At 47.0% G+C, this 16,188-nt stretch overlaps 1 protein-coding gene and 1 long non-coding RNA gene across 2 annotated transcripts in view; both read right to left on the bottom strand.

Annotated features, from left to right (window-relative positions):
• Nucleotides 1-16,188, bottom strand: part of TNKS (tankyrase) — a 278,284-nt gene that overhangs the window by 211,977 nt on the left and 50,119 nt on the right. The gene's annotated exons all lie outside the window — the stretch shown is intronic.
• Nucleotides 10,791-15,723, bottom strand: LOC142071822 (uncharacterized). The gene is made up of 2 exons (XR_012667995.1): nucleotides 11,903-15,723; nucleotides 10,791-11,399 (listed from the first exon to the last, which is right to left on the bottom strand). It is a non-coding gene; the product is annotated as an uncharacterized LOC142071822 (long non-coding RNA).

Raw genomic sequence — 16,188 nt, forward strand, 5'->3', positions numbered from 1 at the left:
GACATGAGCAATGCATCTCAAAGAACAACTGTTATAGAAAGGTTAGTAGCTGTTTTTTCTTCTTCAAGTGCTTGCTCATGTCCATTCCACATTAGGTGACTCCCAAGTAGTACCTAAAGAGATGGGCTTGGAGATCATGGACATGTGAATTGAAATACTGCTCTACCGAACTTCGCATAATCCCTAGCCTGCTGGGTGATGGCACAGTGGAAGGGAAGAGTAGTATCAATGACCAGGTCATTGCTCTGCAGATATCTCGAATCGGGACCTGGTCCAGAAACATTGCTGATGAAGCCTGAGCTCTCATCAAATGGGCTGCCAAGATGGTAGTCAGTGGGGAACCTGCCTGCTCATAGCACGAATGTAGGAAGAGATCCAGGAGGAAATTCTCTGAGCTGAGGCCTACTGGTTTGCTACTGACACAAAGAGCTGTGTGGACTTATGGAATGGCTTGGTTCTTTCAATGTAGAAGGCCAGGTCACATCAAACATCCAGCATGTGTAGACAATGCTCCTCTGTATTCTTGTGTGGTTTTTGGAAGAAAACCGGGAGGAAAATAGCCTGATTACTATGAAACTGCAAGACCACCTTTGGGAGGAATGCTGGGTGGGAGCGCAGTTGAACCTTGTCCTTAAAGAACACCATATATGAGCCTTGATCTCCGAGACCCTCCTGATCAAGGTAATCGCTACCAGAAAGGCAGCCCTTCCAGGAGGGAGATGACAGAGGGCACGATGCCAGTGGCTCAAAGAGAGAGTCTGAGTTTTGACACGACCAGGTTTAGGTCCCGTGGTGCAATGCGTTTATGCATTTGATGGTAAAGCCTCTCTAATCTCTTAAGGAAGCGAATGGACATCTCATGTGAGAAAACCAGTCGACTCTCCACCGAAGATTAGAAAGCTGAGATTGCTGATAGATGCATCTTAAATCTATGAAGTGGCTAGTCCCTGTTGTTTCAGATGCAGCAGGTATTCCAGCACAAACTGAAGGGGCTGATGAGAGGCCTTGTTGGGAAGACCACACCGAGAAATGCTTCTACTTGGCTAGATAAGTTGCTCTAGTAGTTGGTTTCCTACCACCTAACAAGACCCCGTGGACTTGTTCTGAGTAGGCCAGCTCCATCAGATTCAACCCAGACCAACCCAGACACTAAACTGGGAGGAGAGGTAGATATGCTGGAGGGCAGGGATAGGATACAGAGGGACCTAGGCAAACTAGACGATTGGGCCAAAAGAAATCTGATGAGGTTCAACAAGGACAAGTGCAGAGTCCTGCACTTAGGATGGAAGAATCCCATGCACCGCTACAGACTAGGGACCGAATGGCTCGGCAACAGTACAGCAGAAAAGGACCTGGGGATTACAGTGGACGAGAAGCTGGATATGAGTCAGCAGTGTGCCCTTGTTGCCAAGAAGGCCAATGGTATTTTGGGATATATAGGCAGAGGCATTGCCAGCAGATCGAGGGACGTGATCGTTCCCCTCTATTCGACATTGGTGAGGCCTCATCTGGAGTACTGTGTCCAGTTTTGGGCCCCACCCTACAAGAAGGATGTGGAAAAACTGGAAAGAGTCCAGCGGAGGGCAACAAACATGATTAGGGACCCGGAACACATGACTTATGAGGAGAGGCTGAGGGAACTGGGATTGTTTAGTCTGCAGAAGAGAAGAATGAGGGGGGGATTTGATAGCTGCTTTCAACTATCTGAAAGGGGGTTCCAAAGAGAATGGATCTAGAGTGTTCACAGTGGTAGCTGATGACAGAACAAAGAGTAATGGTCTCACGTTGCAGTGGGGGAGGTTTAGGTTGGATATTAGGAAAAACTTTTTCCACTAGGAGGGTGATGAAACACTGGAATACGTTACCTAAGGAGGTGGTGGAATCTCCTTCCTTCGATATTTTTAAGGTCAGGCTTGACAAAGCCCAGGCTGGGATGATTTAGTTGGGGATTGGGTCCTGCTTTGGCACCTTAGAGACTAACCAATTTATTTGAGCATGAGCTTTCGTGAGCTACAGCTCCATATATACATACAGCTCCGATGAAGTGAGCTGTAGCTCATGAAAGCTCATGCTCAAATAAATTGGTTAGTCTCTAAGGTGCCACAAGTACTCCTTTTCTTTCAGAGGAATGGGGGGAAACATGTAGAACAGGAGTTTTGGCAACAGGAGTAGAACGGCGCCAGAGAGGGAGCCCGGACTGCGGCCGCACAGCAATCAAAACTGCTGACATTTCCTATTCTGCTTGGGTGCAAACAGGTCTACATGGGAAAATCCCCATCTCTGGGAGATGGTTCTGGTTACTTCTGGATGAAGGGACCACTTGTGGTGAGAAGAGAAAGACCTGTTGAGGTGATCTGCCAAAGTGTTCTGGGCTCCTGGGATGTGGGAAGCTTCAAGGTGGATAGAGTGTTTCACTCAGAAGTCCCACAGGCAAATGGCCTCCTGACACTGGGTAAATGAATGCACTCCTCCTTGTCTGTTAATGTAAAACATGGCTGCCGATTTGTCCATGAGCACTCATACAACTTTGACCGTGATCTGGAGTAGGAACACCTGGCATGTTAAGTAGACCACTCTGAACTCTGATGTTTATGTGCAAAGACAGCTCTTCCTGGGATCACAGGCCCAGAGTCCTGAGGTGCTCAAGGTGAGTCCCCCAAAATAGGTTGGACGAGTCCAAAATGAGGAATACTGAAGGTGTGTGTGGGTGGGGAGTGATGAAGGGAACGCCTGCACCCACTGATCGGGGATCCTTCACCAGTAGAGGGAGACCGGGTCGGGACTGTAAGCACCGAGTCCAAGTGATGACTGTTTGATGAATACACCGAGGACAGCCTAGCTTAAAGGAGTCTGAGGCATAGCCTTGCGCGCCATACCACATAAGCACATGCGGCCATGTAAATCAAGAGTCTGAGGCAAAAACAGGCTGTCGTGACCAGGTGGGCCTTGACCTTGGATATCAGCGCCGACATTGTCTGGAACGGAGACTCTGGGTAGAATCAAGCACTTCCCCCGATAAACTCTATCCTCTGGATAGGGACGAGAGTCGACTTTTTCTCGTTTATCAATAGGCCCAGGGCACAGAAGGTAGTCAAGGGCAGCATACCAGTCCCCTGGATCCAGGGAGGGAATAATAGAGGCCAGAGACACCATGCAGAACCTCAGCTTCTTGAGATAACAGTTGAGGAGACGCAAGTCTAGGATCGGTCAAAAACCCTCTTTGGCCTTCAGGATTAGGAGATAGCGGGAGTAAAATCCTTTCCCTTTCAGGTTCTGAGGCACCTCCTCCACGGCCTCTACCTTCAGGAGGGCTTGCATCTCCTGGGCTAGAAGTTGCTCATGAGAAGGGTCCCTGAAGAGGGATGGGCCGGGGTGGAGGGGAGAGAGAAAACTAAAGGTGATGAAGAACCACACCAGGCTGAAGTAGAAGAGTTGGCCTAAAAACAAAGGGGGAGGGGGGGCAGGATCCAGTATGGGAACTGATATAATACCCTCAGGTGCCACTTCAAAAAGTTCTGCTGGGGGACTCCCGGATATCTGTGCAATCCCAGTAGTGTGGTTGAGGTGGAGGGGGGGACAGTTGTCTACACTTACAACCCCTGCTCCATTTTTTAAACAGGTCTTGGCGAGGTGGAAGAGCTAAGAAGAAGGCTGGCTTCTGAGGTCTGAAATATTTCCTTGAAGGTGCCGGGAAATAAATGCCCAGGTATCTGATGGTAGCCCTGGAATCTTTCAGACCATGGAGCTTTGAATCCATCTGCTCAGAAAAGAGGGAGGTTTCCTCAAAGGTAAGATCTTGGATGGACTGCTGAACCTCTGGAGACAGCCCCAAGGACTGGAGCCAAACATCTTTCTCATGACCACAGCCGATGCCATTTTTCCGGCCACCGTGTCAGCTGTGTCTACAGCTGCCTGGAAGGAGGACATGGCTATGGTCTTCCCTTCCTCCATCAGAAGGGACTCTTGCCTGGACTCCTGTAGTAAAGAGTCCTTAAACTTTGCCATGAAGTCCCAGATGTTATAATCATACCTCCCAAGCAAGGCCTGCTGGTTGGAGATGCGAAGCTGTAACCCACCAGTAGAATAAATCTTTCTACCAAACAGGTCTAGCTTTTTTGAGATCTTTTGCTTGGGGGTCATGCCTTGCAGCCCTTGCTTGTCTCTTTCTTTGGCCGCCTTGCCTATCTCTTTCATTGGGAGAGGGGTGGAAATATAGGTATTGATACCTCTTGGCAGGAACACAGTACTACTTCTCAACTCTTTTTGAGTGGTATGGCCACCTTTGACAGTGCCGCCGCAGCCGAAATGTCAATCAGGCTGCGTGAGGACTCTAAGCACCTACACCTCTAGCCCCAGCTTAGAAGTCACCCTTCTATTGGGCTCTAAAATTGTTCTGCTGCACCGAGCTGCTCGGTCCCAAGACAGCTTCCTCTTAGGAGGAGGCAGCCTGCAGCGGCAGGAGGCCTTCCTCTTCTTCTGCACCGACCACATCACGCAGGCCTAAGTCGGTACCGGACTCATTCCTGGAGTCCAGGTCGGGTGCTGGATGGTATGGGGGAGGAGCCCTTCTCTCGGACACCACAGAGTATGAATGGCTGGAAGGCAGTCCCAGTGGAAAACCCATGGATTCCAAAACCACCATTGGACCTGCATCAGCCATTGTCCTCCGGGCCAGGCTCTGGGGGAGGGGGCAGCAGTGGCAACCACATTAAGATCCGTTAGGAGGTAGGTCAGGTACTGGTCACAGGCCCTTGATTGGGTGCAGGGCTCCACCTCCAATTCCAAGGACAAGTCAACTTGAGGAGACCATGAGGGACAGTACCCTTCGCTGCTGCCAGCTGGTGCCAAGGGTGCGGGGATTGGTGCTGGACAGCGGAAGTTTTCGTCAACATCAACAGGGCCAGTTTCCCTCTGGTTGGTACCAGAGGACCTGGTGCCAGATAAGAGCTCAGGATAACATGATCCCTTCTGCTTGACTATCTCACTGGTGTCGGGACTTGTCCCAGCAGGGTCAGCGGTACTGGGAGAGTAATCAGGTCGCTGGCCGCCGGAAAGGCCTCTAGAGTGGACGGTACCGCACTCCCGGTGGTGCCACAATGTCCCCCCGCTGTCAATGGATGGTCCTGCACTGGACTCAATGGCAGCTACAAGCAGGGTAGAGTCAACGGTTACATTTATGGAGCGGGGCTAGAGGAGGGGCCCAATGCAGGTCGCACTCCACAGCACTTCCTTTGCTTGTCCTTGCTCGGTTCCAGCAAGCATCCTCTACAGAACCACTGACTGAACACCTTGCCGAAACAAGAGAAGTTGTTCCAGAGTCTGTCACGGGAGATAAGAAAGAACTGAGAGGATGGGGGGGGCCAGTCAGGCTCCTTAAACTAGCGCATGAGCGTACGGCACCAGAGGGCACTTGAGCCAGCCTGATGGATACCACAGAGAGAAAAAATCTCTGGCAACGGTGCACGTGGCACGCAGACACCTAACATGGAATGGACATGAGCAAGCACTCTAAGAAGAAATGAAAATGTATCCCCTCCTCCTGAAGCTTGTTACTTAAAATGAAAGTCAGTTAGGTTGTGCACAAAGTCCTTTCTCCTACTCTCCAAGCCTCAGTAAATTTGCAGTAAAATATCCAGCAGATCTTGCCTTTTTTTCTAATAGTAAATTATCCATTGATGGGATTTCTGTGTACAAATGTGTACATTTTATGTAAACATATCTCAGCCTATAGGCTGTGTATGAACTACTTGTTTACACTAAGAAGGTAACACGTCACATGTCATTGTTTCTGCTCCGAGTGACTGACAAACATTTATAAATAAAAGACTCAAAGAAGATTTCAGAATGGCTGCACAAACACTTGGTGTGACTCTTCATATGAAGATTTATGTACATTCTTTGAAACAAAAAACAAAAAGTCACTCCTATGAGTGTTCACAGAAAACTATCAAAAAGGAATCAAACGCCAAAATAAACTAAAGGCTTATTCATATAAATTCTCATTAACACTTTTTTGTAGTGTTAGCCCAGCTTCACCACTACAAATCTACCTATCCCTAACATAACATCTTTTTTAAAAATAGGTGAGGGTGAGAAAAGCTGAATATATGATTTGAGTAATGCTTTTCTTTTTTAAAAAAAGTGGTATTTTTATTTCCATAATAAGTAGGAAGATCACGGTCCTTGTTCTAACTTGGAGAGTGGATTCAGCTCATGAACAAGAAATTAGTTTTCCCTAATATTCCTTTTATCTGGGGAAAGGGTCTAAGGTATTCAGGTTTGGGCTTTTCATTTCTAGGGGAACCCTCACCTATCAAAGGGCACACTTTCCACTCACTGCGTATTTAACTCCCATTAATAGCTTTGGAAGTTGCACAAATGCACTGATGGGTAATTCATATGTAAGAAGCAACTCAGAATAGCAAGCAGTAGAGTAGGAGAAGTGAAGCTCATTACACGAGCAACTTTAAAATGAATAGTGAATTTTCTCAGTTAATTATATGACAGCATACAAGAAAAATAAAAACATTAACATTTAAAATGGAAATGGGTAGAACAATGCAATAATTAGAGGCTGTTACTTATTGGACTTGTATTGCAATACATCTCCCAGAAGTTCCATTCATTATTAAGGCCCATTGTGCTAGGAACTGTACAAACACTGATAAAAGTCAGTCCCTATCCCAAAGAGTTAATCTAAAAACAGGTTAGCAATTTAAGGAAGAGGTAACTAGAAAGCTTCTTTAAAAGGCTGCAGGATGTGTATAACTTTACCAGTTCTTTAGACATGGGTATTTCATTTTTATAGCAAAACTGGTGTAAAGACAATACAGAAATTTTAGCCCAAAAGGAAGATGTTTGTTGCAGGGTAGGTACATGCCGTCCTGGGTGCCGGGTCTCATATGGCGAGAAGAAGGGGAAAAAACTGCATAGCAGCCTGTTAGGTCCTGTGTTCATGGCCCTAACTATAAAACATGGTAGTGCAGCCTAGTGGCCAGAGTCAATGAAGCAGCCCTTCCACTCAGGGCAGCATGGCCTGATGGCCAGCGTCAGTAAAGCAGCCTTTCTGCTCAAGGCAGTGAGGCCCAATGGCCAGTGACAATAAGCAGTCCTTCCAGCAGGGCAGCGTGGCCTAATGGCCTGAGTCATTAAAGTAACCCACCTCTGTGGGATTGCATGGCTCATTGGCCCGATGGGGAAGTGGGACGCCACTTAGGGGTGTGTGGCACCCAGGGTAGGGGGACTCGGGCCCTCCCTGCTCCTGCGAGTCCCAGCCCAGGGACCTGGCAATGGTGCGGGTGCTCGCCACCAAGTCAGCGGGGATCCTCCCGTGATAAGCTGTCTGGCTCTCCAGTTCACTCACTGGGAAATGTCTAAATCCCCTGGGCTGCTTCCTACCCTTTCTCCCTCGGCGATGCTCCACGGTTCCCCAGGGTCTCTGGGGTCCTCAAGTGGCATAGGTCCTGCCGGCACAGTCCCTTTTCCGGGCTCATCAGGCAGCCTGGAGTCTGCCTAGACCTCTGTGTGCCATAGCTCTGTAATCAGGGCCTGTAGCAGCTCCCTGGAGAGAGCCTGCAGTAGCTCCCTGGAGAGAGCCTGCAGTCTACATCCTCCCACTTCAGCTGCCTGCCCAGGCAGAGTTGGGCTGCTTCCTTTTACACTTTGCCTCCAGGCTAAGCATGCTCAGCAGAGTCAGAAGCTTGGGATTTCCTCAGCCTGCAAAGCACAGTTAACCTTTTTGTGACTGGTGCAAGGCACGTACACCCCATCACAATGATAAAAACCCTTCTTCAGTCAGCTTGGAGAAACCGTTAGAGATGGCTGTATTTTGCTAAGAAAGGCAGAGGAGTTTTAAAAAATTGAGATAATTAACCACTGGCATGAAATGCTTGTGTCACTCCAGGGATGACTTGGTTACTTGCAGAAGGAAGGGAAGCTTGTTTCTGAGTGTAGGTATCAGAACACAATTTCCATCCTCTGGATGGATATACAATTATTTTCAGGAGCCGAATCTGGGTGTTTACTTAACTGACGTTAGAGACATTAAACTGTTTTAGACTCAGTTTCAATTTTAGAGCAAACTTTAGAATGCCATTTCCATCATAAAATTGGTCCCTCATTTGCATTGTGTCTTCTTTGTACACATTTTAAGAAAATGTATTAGAAGAGAAGCTGGAAGTCTTCCCTGAAAGCCTTGCATTACATACCCTTCCCCCAGGTTGAGAGACGGGGTGGTAAATACATTTTCCTAGTCTGGAAGATGAAGAAAATGGAATCACTGTGGCTTCGACAATTGCCGCCACTGTGCTTAATATTGCTGGAAATGCAATCTACATGGAAAGAAAGTATGAAACTCCCATTATTGAGCTAATGGGAGTTTTTTCTTTTCATAAATCTGTCTGAAGTATTTCTTTTATGACTTAGCCAGTGTATTGATGACTTCTCTATTCACTTTTTCTCTTTAATTTGTAGTTCACAAAAAGTTCACCACTGAAGTTTACTCCCAAAGCATGCATCAATGCACAAAATTCATTGGGTAAATAAATGAGTTTGTAAGAGGAATCTCAGTCTCTCAAGCTATGCAGCAGTGACCATTTTACACACATGGACACTTAAACCCTACATGAATAACAGCAATAAATCAACATTGCTTGAATAAGTGAGTGCTCTAAAGGTACAAGCATAATGAAGGTTTGGATGAGTTTTCCAATACACTTGGCATTAGGGTACGTCTACAGGATGAAATTATTCTATTTGAATTTTTGGAAGCGATTTTATACATTCGGTCTTGTGTGTCCCCACTAAAACACGTGAATTTGGCAGAGTGCATCCACAGTACTGAGGCTAGCATCGAATGTCAGAGCGGTGCACTGTGGGTAGCTATCCCACAGTTCCCGCAGTCCCTGCCGCCCACTGGAATTCTGGGTTAAGCTCCCAGTGCATGATGGGGTAAAATCATTCTTGCAGGTGTTTCTGGGTGTGTGTCATCAGTCGCTCCTCCCTCCATGAAAGCTACAGCAGACAATTGTTTTGTGCCTTTTTGGAGTGCAGACGCCATACTGCTTTCGGCAGATGGTGCAGTATGGTGCACCGCTTCTCTCCTGGTACTACGAATCCACCTCGCATTTCCTCTCGTCTTTCTATGTAATCTCTGTAAGTATCTACACTCTCTCTCTTCCTCATCGACCACTTCCGCTGCCAACTCTGCTCAGCCATCATGAACCAAGCAGCACAGCTTCCGCCACCAACTCTGCTCTCCCGCTCTTGCCGTGCTAACATGGAGAAGCTCGGTGTCTGTCCTGGGCTCCCGCCTCCATGAAAGCTACAGAAGACAGCCATTTCCCGCCTTTTTTCGGCTATCGTGAACCGAACAGCACCTCTTCTACTGCCACTCTGCTCTCCTACTTTTCACGCCATTTGTCCAGGATTACCCATGCAGGCGCCATAGCAGATCTCCGCTGCAGTTCTGACCATTGTAAATACCTCGCACATTATCCAGCAATAGATGCAGTACATGCAAAACCGGGCAAGGAAGTGACGACAGCGCGATTACTATACTGATGTAAGACATGGACACAGACGTTCCTAGAAGCACGGCATGTGGTGATTGGGAGATCATGGTGGCGTTGGGCCAGGTTCATGCCGTGGAATGCTGATTCTAGACCCAGGAAACAAGCACAGACTGGTGGGACCGCATAGTGTTGCAGGTATGGGATGATTCCTAGTGGCTGAGAAACTTTAGTATGAGTAGGGCCACTTTCATGGAACTTTGTGACTTCTGTCCCCTGCCCTGAAGCGCAAAGACACCAAAATGAGAGCAGCCCTCACAGTTGAGAAGGAGTGGCGAAAGCCCTGTGGAAGCTTGGAACTCCCGACAGCTACCAGTCAGTCAGGAATCAGTTTGGAGTGGGCAAATCTACTGTGGGGGCTGCTGTGATGTAAGTAGCCAACGCAATCATTGACCAGCTGCTACCAAGGGTAGTGACTTTGGGAAATGTGCAGACCATTGTGGATGGCTTTAATGCGCTGGGGTTCCCTAACTGCAGCAGGACAATAGATGGAACGCATATCCCTATCTTGACCCCGGAACACCGGGGCGCCCAGTATGTAAACTGCAAGGGGTACTTTTCAATGGTGCTGCAAGCACTGGTGGATCACAAGGGACGTTTCACTGACATCAACATTGGATGGCCGGGAAAGGTACAGGATGCTCGCATCTTCAGGAACTCTGGTCTCTTTGAACAGCTGCAGGAAGGGACTTCCCGACCAGAAAATTACTGTTGGGGATGTTGAAATGCCAATAGTTATCCTCAGGGACCCAGCCTACCCCTTAATGACAGGCTCATAAAATCATATACAGGCACCCTGGACAGTAGTAAGGAGCAGTTCAACTATAGGCTGAGCAAGTGCAGAATGGTGGTAAAACTGCTTTTGGACATTTGGAAGTGCACTGGCGCTGTTTACTGACTTGGTTAGATCTCAGCACAACCAATACGCCAATTGTAATTGCTGCTTGTTGTGTGCGTCACAATATCTGAGAGAGTAAGGGGGAGACGTGAACGGTAGGGTGGGAGGTTGAGGAAACTCGCCTGGCAGCCAATTTCACACAGCCAGACAACAGGGAGACTAGAAGAGCGCAGCAGCACGTGCTGCGCATCAGAGAAGCTTTGAAAGCCAGTTTCATGACTGGCCAGGGTATGGTGTGACAGCTGGTTTCTCTTGAAGTTACCTGCCCCCTTCATTCATACATATTTTATATATATTATAGATATGAAAAGAAATAGTCACAATTGTTTAAAAAGCGTTCTTTATTATTTGTTGCACAACACATTGAGAGAAATCAGAAGGTAGACCAGGGAGGAGGGGGGGTATTGGGTTCGGGGGGTGGAGGAGGAGGGAAGGACAAGTCCAGAAAGCAAATCAAAATTTTGGATATGCCATTTTTCTGCTGCTTGTGCAATCCTCTGGGGTTGAGTGTGTGGGTCCCCGCAGCCTCCCTCCCCCCCTGGCCCCGTGTTCTTGGGCATCTGGGTGAGGAGGCTATGGAACTTGGGGAGGAGGGAGGGCAGTTATACAGGGGCTGCACTGGCAGTCTGTGGTCTACTGTCTTTCCCGCATTAGATCCACCATACAGTGGAGCATGTCAGTTTGCTCCCCCGTGGGCTTGACCATAGCATCCTGCCTGATCTCATCACGCACGTCCCTCCTCTCTTTGTGTTCATTTAATGATTTATGGGACTCTGCAATTGTTTGCCTCCACACATTCAGCTGGGCCCTATCAGTGCGGGAGGACTGCATGAGCTCGACGAACATGTCGTCCCGAGTTTGTTTTTTCTGCCTTCTAATCTGGACCAGCCTCTGGGACAGAGTAGATAGGAGCTGCGTTGTAACATTTGCACCTGTGGGAGGAGAAAAAGGGAGGGTAATATTTTAAGATACATTTTAGAGAACAAAGGGGACACTCTTTCTCAGTGAAACAAGCAATTCATAGTACACAGCACATGTTCTTTCTATACAAGGTCGCATTTTGCCTCTTATGCTGAAGTGCCTGACACTTTGGTGTGAGTAAGCCATCACACGTGGCCGGGCAACAGAATTCAGCTTGAAGGCAGACATGGTAAGCCCTAGGGGCACACAGGGTTCTGCTTCTTCCGCATTCATTTCAATGCTTTCAAACTGCCGGGCCCCTTTTCCCATAACAAGCAATGCCTGGTGGGTTTGCCGTCTCAAAGGAGGGCCTGCAAGCTCTCTGGGATGATCGCTTTACACAACACGCCACCTCCCCCCACCGCGTGGCTCCGATGTGGCTCTGAGCAGGGATGAGCCCTTTAAACTAAATGCGAACAGCCCAGCACAGCTGGGTTTTCCCCCACCCCCAGGCTCCGATCAGACTCGTACTCACCAGAAGTGCCTTCTCCAGGGTCATGGTCCAGGAGGCCGCCTTGGGAGTGGGGGGAGGCTATTGGCTCCAGCATTAAGAATAGTTCCTGGCTGGGGGGGGGAAACAGATTCCCCACTTGCCGCCTGTGCCCTGTCCTCCTCTTCGTCCTCCAATAACTCATCCTCGTCACTCCATGCAACTCCCCCCTTGCAGACGTCCACGGACAGTGGTGGGGTAGTGGTGGCATCACCCCACATAATTGCATGTAGGTCACGGCAGAAGCAACATGTATGGGGCTGTGACCCAGAGTGCCCATTCGCCTCTCTGGCTTTTTGGTTCGCTTGCCTGAGCTCCTTGATTTTTGTACAACACTGCTCTGTGTCCCTGGAGTAGCCTCTTTCTGTCATGGCACTGGAGACTTTAGCACACATATTTGCGTTTCTTTTTCTGGAGCATAGTTCTGCCATAACAGATTTGTCTCCCCAACATGCAATGAGATGCAGTACCTCCCATTCGGACCATGCTGGAGCTCGTCTGCAAATCCAGGACTTTGTGGTCTCTTGTGATGGTGGACTCTGCATGATCGCCTGTGATGGTGGACTGTGCTGATGGTGACCAAACAGGAAATGAAATTCAAAAGTTCCCTGGGCTTTTACGGCCTACCTGGCTAGTGCATCGGCGTTGAGAGTGTTGTCCAGAGCGGTCACAAGGGAGCATTCTGGGATAGCTCCCGGAGGCCAATAACGTCGAATTGCATCCACGGTACCCATAACCTGGAACTGCAATCTCGATTTTAGCGCTACTCCACTTGCCGATGTGGAGTACAGAAATTGGATTAAAGAGCCCTTTGAAAACCGGTTTGGTCGTGTGGACGGAATCCGTTTTACTTCATAGAATCATAGAATATCAGAGTTGGAAGGGACCTCAGGAGGTCATCTAATCCACCCCCCTGCTCAAAGCAGGACCAATCCCCAGTTTTTGCCCAGATCCCTAAATGGCCCCCTCAAGGTGATCAATGGCTCCATGTTTAGTTGGCAGCCGGTATCAAGTGGACTGCCCCAAGGGTCAGTGCTCGGGCTGGTTTTGTTCAATATCTTCATAAATGATCTGGAGGATGGTGTGGATTGCACCCTCAGCAAGTTTACAGATGACACTAAACTGGGAGGAGAGGTAGATACGCTGGCGGGTAGGGATAGGATATAGAGGGCGCTAGACAAATTAGAGGATTGGGCCAAAAGAAATCTGAGGAGGTTCAACAAGGACATGTGCAGAGTCCTGCACTTAGGATGGAAGAATCCCATGCACCGCTACAGACTAGGGACCGAATGGCTCGGCAACAGTTCGGCAGAAAAGGACCTAGGGGTTACAGTGGACGAGAAGCTTGATATGAGTCAACAGTGTGACCTTGTTGCCAAGAAGGCCAAGGGCATTTTGGGGTGTATAAGTAGGGGCACTGCCAGCAGATCGAGGGACGTGATCGTTCCCCTCTATTCGACATTGGTGAGGCCTCATCTGGAGTACTGTGTCCAGTTTTGGGCCCCACGCTACAAGAAGGATGTGGAAAAATTGGAAAGAGTCCAGCGAAGGGTAACAAAAATGATTAGGGGACTGGAACACATGACTTATTAGGAGAGGCTGAGGGAACTGGGATTGTTTAGTCTACGGAAGAGAAGAATGAGGGGGGATTTGAGAGCTGCTTTCAACTACCTGACAGGGGGTTCCAAAGAGGATGGATCTAGACTGTTCTCAGTGGTAGCAGATGACAGAACAAGGAGTAATGGTCTCAAGTTGCAGTGGGGGAGGTTTAGGTTGGACATTAGGAAAAATTTTTCACCAGGAGGGTGATGAAACACTGGAATGCGTTACCTAGGGAGGTGGTGGAATCTCCTTCATTAGATATTTTTAAGGTCAGGCTTGACAAAGCCCTGGCCGGGATGATTTAGTTGGGGATTGGTCCTGCTTTGAGCAGGGGGTTGGACTAGATGACCTCCTGAGGTCCCTTCCAACCCTGATATTCTATAATTCTAAGGTTTGAACTCACAACCCTGGGTTTAGCAGGCCAGTGCTCAAACCACTGAGCTATCCCTCCCCACCAATTAACTCGGCTAATTCCAAAATAACCGCGTACTGTACACCAAGCCTGAGTCAACTCTGCTCCCATTAAAGTGAGGAGTTTTACCATTGTCTTTAACAGGAGCAATGTTAATCAAACATTGAGCACCTCCAAAAATATCACCATGTAACATACAAATACTGTAAATGAAGTGTAATCTAGTACTCATCTCACTAAACAATATCGTCTAACACACTTATATCTGATCTCAGAGAGAATGCTACTGCCAAAGGCTATTGTGAAGCTCGAGCCACCAAAATTTTCTGTCAAATCCCTTTAAGACAGTGAACAGAGGAGAGCCCCTAAAGATGTAGCACACTGGAAATACATGGGAAAGCAGAAGTTTAACAGAGAAGATATGCAGATGAATAGTCTCCACAAAACAGTCATTAATAAGAAGTTCTGATTTAGGTGGATTCCAGCTACAACATTTTTAAACCTATTAATTCTGTTGTATACCAGCTGAAGGGTGATGTGTTTCCAGTGTATACAGCTAGGGCACAGATGCACAATATATAACTGAAGGGCCAAAATGTAGCCAAGGGTCACCTTCAGGACAAAGCTGAGGAACTTCAAGCTCTCACTGCTAGTGATAGTAAACAAAAAAAAAAACCTCATTTTATTAATCTACAAAGGAAGAATACAAGAAAATTTGGTTCTATTTATATTTGAAGTTTATATGCAGCTTCGGTGCAGACCTTTAGCTTCCATCAATTTGTCAAGGTATCCCTCAGTACTGCAACAATTGGGCACTCCTGTGCTAGGAGATAAGGAAGAACAATTGCAAGCTCCATACAGCAAACTATGCTTACCGCAGGAAGAGTCTACAGCCTTCCAGAAGGCCACTTCCAGCCCATACACACTTGCTACAACAGACTGTTCTCTTTTTCCAAAGGCACATGAGCTTGATCCAATGCCCACTGAAATCTGCAAAAAGATCCCCATGTACTTAAAATGGATAATGGGGCACGTCATAGTGAGGTCACCTTTGCAAAAGCTCTTCCTAAATTTATTGCTGACACCTGAGGTTGGCCTTAGGGAGAGCCTGAAAAGATGGCATGAATCAGTGGCCCCAAAGCAGAAAATTTTCAGTGTTGCTTGTAATTAAATTTTCCGTTCACATTAATCCCTTCCTAGGTAGTTTATTTTAAAGTTGCCTTGATTCCCACATATATCCTATCTGCATGCAGTGTCTGTAATATCTTACCTTTTATTAACTGACAAAAATCAGATTAACCTGACTAGCACAGTTATCATTAATGTTAACACTACAGGAGTCTCTTTAAATTTGAGGCACAGTAATTAAACTAAGTCATGTTTAAAGAGCTTTGTTCCACAAACACACTCAGTTCACTTCAGATCAGATAATGTATAACAGTGTACTGGGAGAAAAAAGAAAGGGGGGAAAATGTTTACTGACCGAATGTGATGGGAGCTGTATTCTCCCTTCCTAAACACAAACATGCACAAGGAGAGATGTGTTTTGCATTAGCAGATCAACTACACATTAACTGGTCAATACAAAAGAGGAGGGAAGAGTGCAAAGACAAATAAAACACTAGGGAAAAAAATAGCTAGTTGTTGACAATGAGGGTCAACTGCTGAATCTAATCCCCAGCCTAATATGCTTTTATAGCCACATTTATCTCCTTCTAACCTCTATTTCCTAAAAATCACTTAAAACAAAACCAGCACAAAACGTATATGAACTCTGGACATACAACTCTTCCATAGGATACTAATTTTTAATGGTCACTGATATTTTAAAGTAATTAATAAATATTATATATAAAAATATAAGTATATGAAAACATTACATTCGTAAAAAACAATGTGCAAAGTATTCTTTAATGGTTAGGTTAATAGCCCACAGAATTCAGTGTCGCCCATCATTTATATCTAAATGGCTAATGATGAGGAGGAAGAAGAGCAGCACACAAATCCATAGCAAATATTGATTTAAGCTATAAGGTAGCAGGTTACCTTTCTGATCACAGCTACTATTACAGTAATACAAACGTCCTTGATTGTTTTAAGACCTTCACTGTTGAGTAATTGACACCTTTTTTTTTGGGCAGGGGATGGAGGCTGCAATTCAACCCATATGAAGGCTAGTGATAAAAATGCAGTGAATAATGAATGATGTTTTCTAATTACACAATTCTCTCAAATAAGTGAAATAAGCAATTCAAAC

This window comes from Caretta caretta, chromosome 4 (assembly GCF_965140235.1).
Source record: "Caretta caretta isolate rCarCar2 chromosome 4, rCarCar1.hap1, whole genome shotgun sequence".
NCBI lineage: Eukaryota > Metazoa > Chordata > Testudines > Cheloniidae > Caretta > Caretta caretta.